Source organism: Peromyscus eremicus, unplaced genomic scaffold, assembly GCF_949786415.1.
Source record: "Peromyscus eremicus unplaced genomic scaffold, PerEre_H2_v1 PerEre#2#unplaced_226, whole genome shotgun sequence".
In the NCBI taxonomy this organism is placed as follows: domain Eukaryota; kingdom Metazoa; phylum Chordata; class Mammalia; order Rodentia; family Cricetidae; genus Peromyscus; species Peromyscus eremicus.
Window position 1 is genome coordinate 378053 of NW_026734462.1, and position 6000 is coordinate 384052.

Consider the following 6000-nt stretch of genomic DNA (forward strand, 5'->3'; position numbering starts at 1 on the left):
ACAAATCCCTATGATGCCTGCTCTGATGGGCACAGCGGACTCCACTCATTTTACAATACTTTCATTGTATTCATACATAACAAGGCCTTCAGCTAAGAATGCATTATGCAAGAGCTTCCCATTCTCCTTCAGAAGTTAAATGTCTACATGATCAAAACGACATCCTCATTAAGTGGAGATCTTGTGATTCTACACAGGGCACGATCCTACTTCTTTCAGAACTGGGTACCAGGCTGGGGATGCAGCTGAGTTGGTAAAGAGCTTGCTTAGCCCATGCCAAACTACAGACTCAATCAGCACTGCAGAAACCAGGCATGTGAGGCCTACAATCTTAGCACTCCAGAGATGGAAGCATGTGGGTACGGAATTCAATGTCATCCTGAGCTACATGAAACTCTGTCTAACAAACGACCAACCCCACTGGGTGTGAATAAACACAGACAAGACACATGCTACAGGCAAATGAGCTGCCACAAGAGACATCATAGTATGCCAGTCTCCCAACTCCTCAGTCAACCTCTGTATCAGTCAAAATCCAAACACAGAAAAATGCATGAGATCCAAACTAACTCTGAATATAGTTAAAGGAATTAGCCGAAGGGTGGTGCAGAAAATGGACATAAATCATCTTTATTAACACTATGGAGTAGCAGTCTTGCCACTTAATTAAGAACTGCATCACACCAAATTTGGTTTGAAATGTTCTTTATTAGTAGTGGTGGTGTTTTAAGTTTTGTTATGTTTCCTTTGTTTGAGATAGTCTCACTCTACAGCTAAGGCTGTCCTGAAACACTATGTAGCCCAGGCTTCAAATTCACAGCAACCATCTTGTTTCAGCACCCAAAGTACTAGGATTGCAGGTGGACGCCACCAGACCTGGAATCATGACTGAGATCACTTGAGTAAAGCTTAATTCAAGGATTCTGATTCTTGATGTATCATCAATCTTTCCAACTTCAAATCACTGGCACAAACTCAATCCCTAGAGTTCACAATTTAAATAACCAGTACTGAACACTTCCTAGTGAAGTATAAAGAGACCCATCACTAGGACAGGATGCATTTATTAATGATGCTCCACAGCACTGCAGTGAAAAACTACAAAAATCCTTAATCACAGTAGGAAGCAAGACATCGCAGTTTTTGTCGTTGTTTTCTAAACACCTGATGGGGTCTTTTGTTTGGTTGGCTGATTGGTTTGGTTTGGTTAGGATTTTTGACTTGGTTTTCAATATTGGGTATTGAGCCAGAGCCTCACACACTAAACAAATGCCCTGATATATAAACCAACAGCCCTCTCTCCACTTCTGATTTTACAGAGCCTCACACACTAAACAAATGCCCTGATATATAAACCAACAGCCCTCTCTCCACTTCTGATTTTACAGAGCCTCACACACTAAACAAATGCCCTGATATATAAACCAACAGCCCTCTCTCCACTTCTGATTTTACAGAGCCTCACACACTAAACAAATGCCCTGATATATAAACCAACAGCCCCTCTCTCCACTTCTGATTTTAAAAGTTTCTAACTAAGCTGCCCACGCCACCCTCCAGGCTCATCATAGCTTCTGCATAGAATTCAGGGATGAATTATACATAACCATTTGATGTGGGGTCTTCTGCAATCTCTACTAACAGAGGCATCCCCAGACTTAAGAGCCGCTGCACCAATGCTCTAAGAGAGTGTGAGAATCCCCTTGGGACAGAACACACAACAATGGCTTAGCTATCAGCAGGATGCCACTTCACAAGGCAGGACCCCTGTGACGCTGGCAGAACTGTAGCTCCTCTCATGAACAATTCACACAGTACGAGAGAAACTAACACTGGAGGACAACTGCCTTCAGCTGTTCAGTGGGTCCAGAAACTCAGGGGCGATATTCAGGAACATACGGTAACAATGTCCCACAGAGACAGACACACTCATGGGGGGAGACAGAGAGACCCCCCTGTAACGTTACCCTAGCACTCAGAGGCTGAGGCAGAAGGACAGCAATTTTAATATCATCATGGGCTACAGAGTGAGAAAGACTGAAAAGGAGCAGCCAGGACAAGACAGAAGGGAAAAGGCAGGCAGGGGACAGGAGAGGAGGAGATGGGGCAGGGAGAGAGAAGTTAACAATACTAACATGACTACAAAGGAGCTGCTCTCAAGTCCAAAGTGCAACTCACTACCTCTCGCTTCATCGGTGCATCCAAATTGTTATTAACTAACTCAGGCTAATCATTTGTATCTTTCATAAATAATGAAAATTGTGAAATTTTAATTTTAATGCCAATGCAATTCCAACAAGCCATAATCAAACATTGAGATTAATATACAAATCTAATTAATTTATTTTTGTATGTGTTGCTAGAGCTATCAATTAAACACACCCAGATACAAATCCTTAAAAAAAAAAAAAAAAAAAAAAAGAGGTCAGGTAGGTGGGGAGGTAAGGATAGGTGGGGGGTAGAGAGGTGGGGACACAGAGATAGGTGGGGAAGTTGGGAGGTGGGGAGGTAGTGATAGACTAATGAGGAATTGGGGGAGGAGTGTAAATATGTTCAAAATATATTGTATAAAATTCTCAAAGAGCCAGGCAGTGGTAGTGCATGCCTTTAATACCAGCACTCGGGACGCAGAGCCAGGTGGATCTCTGCGAGTTCGAGGCCAGCCTGGGCTACAGAGTGAGTTCCAGGACAGGCACAAAGCAACAGAGAGAAACCCTGTCTCGGGGGGGGGCGGGGATTTCTCAAAGAATAAAAATATTTTAGACTAGTATAAATCGATATTTAAGCTATTAGATAACAATCTCAAAATGATACATCTCAAACGTTAACCCAGTTGTTAACTGCTCATTATTCACTTTTAATATTTCCTATCTGCCATTCACTAATAATGAAAAAATAACAACTACTGACAAAAAATTCCTTTAATACTCAAATTTCAAAACATAATTTGTATTTAAATAAACTCCTGCCAACAAATAATGGGACCACTAAGATGGCTCCATAATAAAGTGCATGCCACACAACCCTAAGATCCTAGTTAGGACCTCCAAAGCTCACAGAAAGGTAGAAGGAGAGAAGAAACTCATGGAAGCTGTTCTCTGACAGACAGACATGTGACCTAGCTTGTGCATCCACACGACACAAACAGAAATAAAAAAAATAATTCAAAAACAACAATGGGGGGATCCAGGCAGCAGTAACATACACTTCGAATCCCAGAACTTGGGAGGCAGAGCCAGGCAGATCTCTGTGACTTAGGCCATCCTGGACAGAGCGAGTTCTAGGACAGCCAGGACTGCAGAGAAACCCTGTCTGGAGAAAAAAAAAAAAAAAAAAAAAACACAGTCGTCCCCCCCCCCCAAAAAAAACCACACTGGGGGACTGGAGAGAAGGTTCACCATTTACTGCTCCTTATGAGGAAGCAGCTTTGGTTCCCACAACCCATGCCGGATGGCTCCTAAGTGCCTGTGACTCCAGTTCCAAGGCACAGAGACCTCTTCTTGCATCTTAGTGGACCTACACACATACATACAAATTTTTAAGGAAGAATAAATCTTTAAAAGACAACCAACCATGTTAGTCTCCACTACCACACTCTAATGTTCGGAGCTCCTAAATTGATAAAGTAACTACCAAGGAATATATGCTCCAGAATAAAGTTAAATGGGGTCACAACAGACACTTAACACTGCAGAGGACCTCACACCCTTTATCTGTAATCAGTACCGAATAGCAAAGACAATTGAAAAACAACAAAAATAAAAAAAAAAAACAACAGCTGAAATGGAATGGCAAATCCCCAGGGTAGCTGACACTTGGATGTGACTGAGATAGCCCACTGCATTCTAACTACCTCATCTGCACCACACAGAAACACACATGCTCCTGCTGCCTAAGCATAATGGGTGAACCACTCAGAGAAAAGGATTAAAGGCATTGGGGATGGGCTAGTCTTTCAATTCTTCATGATTCACAAAATGTGAAACATGCACTGTATCGAATTACCATATAGTTTGGTGTGTAGTACAGGATGCATGCAATCATCTGTAATATACAGCACAGTTGTAACAAAGGACTTGCCCTTACAGGAGAGGAATAATATCTACATCCTCTACTACCTACTCAGTAAACATCTAAGTCCGTATTGTATTTCTGGTTCATTTCAAAATGGAGGCCCATTAAGCTATTTCTGTCAAATATACACATCAGTCTCTTTGGGGGGAAAAAGAGAACAAGTAGGGGAAAAATATTATTTTACTGGGCTACAGGAAAATAAAATTAAAAAACTTCTGTGTTGGGGCTGGAAAGACAGCTTAGCAGTTAAGAGCACTGATTGCTCTTCCAGAGGACCTACATAGTGGCTCACAACTGTCTGTAACTACAGTTCCAGGGGACTTGACAGTCTTACACAGGCAAAACACCAATGCACACATACACACACACACACACACACACACACACACACACACACATTAGTAAATAATTTAAAAAAACAAAAGTCCTGTGTGTGTCCCAGATTGACTAGCATTTTTAAACAGCTAACGGATCCCCGTTGGCATTTCCAGATTGTCTCTGTCCTTTACAACTCGGCATGCCAAGACTGCACATTCCAGCTCCTTAGAGTTAATTAACTCACCCCTCACTTCCCTTCCTGTCCCCAGCCTCTGCCTCTCTACAAACCTTGCACTGAATTTGTGTTTCAACACTGGCTGGAACTAGATTCTGGGCTAAGTGCTCAGCTCCCAACAACAGTGAAAGGCAAGGGAAGCAGGTGAACTACTCCTCTGCATTTAAAATCCTTTAAAAATCTAAATTAAGTCCATGACATGCTAACTCCATCAAACAGCTACAGGGAAGCCTGAGAGGCACTCAATTTGAGTACATAAGGAAAGCTCATGCTGTGGCATGGTAAAATTCCTTCCTAAGGTTAGAAGCTGGTAAGTAATGGCACCCACGAGAATCACGGGCAGAGACCATGGCCGAAACCCACTGCTGACAGTGTCCAGTCAGCAACAGAGACACAAACGCACATGACAGGAAGTAAAATGATTTGGTACATACTTGTGACAAAAAATTTTTTTGTGAAAGTACAGCTATCAAAGGCAGCGATTTTCTCCTGCAAGACTACGACGAGGATCCTAAAATTAGAGGGAAAAACCAGAATGGAAACATGAGTGAGTGAGAAATCCTATTAACTGAATCATAAATAATTAAAATCATACTTTGAAAATAAAACATTTCTAGCACATAGGGTAGAAATATCTGACTCCAAAAGTCTGAGAATAAAAACAGTGAAATCTTCCATATAAACAAAGTGACAAATTCTAAAGCTGTAAATGGACTCTGAATAGTTTCATTTTCATATTCTGAAATTAAACAGACGACATTAAGACTGGATAATATTAACGAGTTGGCCACTTACTAAACAGAATGTTCAATAATATTAAATTAAATATAAATGGCTTTATGTAATCTATCACTTAAAAAAATTGCAGAATTTCTCAGCACATCCAACAAAATCTGAGACATTTGCCATTTAGCATATGCCATTTCTAAATGACTCAATATATTAATATTTAGTTACAATCTCTATAAACAGTAATTTTAGAGAAAAAAATTACAAATAATTAGGGAAATAATTTAGAACATACACACTGTATAATTAAGCTATGATTTTAATATTCTAAAGTGAAATTCCTACAATACATCCCAAATATTGACTTATAGTTGACTACTTCTTGTAGAATAACCAATCCCACACTTAATGATTATTTCAATAAAACATCATCCTTATTACTAGATAATTCACATAGTTTTTTAAGAAGTTTTAGCATGCTAAAAACTGGTGGAGAAAATAGTAAGATTTATTATGTAAAACACATCCTGCAGCAAATGAGTCTTGAAATGTAGAAAACTACCATTTGCTGATGCAGAAGAATTCTAAATACTATAATAACTTCTATTACACTATTGCTATCATTATTCAGCTGCCTGTTGAGA

The 6000-nt window shown here is 40.2% G+C and overlaps 1 protein-coding gene across 1 annotated transcript in view; it reads right to left on the minus strand.

Annotated features, from left to right (window-relative positions):
- The window catches only part of LOC131901704 (BCAS3 microtubule associated cell migration factor), a 383069-nt gene extending 377936 nt beyond the window's left edge, over nt 1-5133 (minus strand). The window contains exon 1 of the mRNA XM_059252806.1: nt 5062-5133. The gene's annotated coding sequence lies outside the window, so the exon portion shown is untranslated. The remainder of the gene's footprint in view (nt 1-5061) is intronic.
- Between the last annotated feature and the right edge of the window lie 867 nt (nt 5134-6000).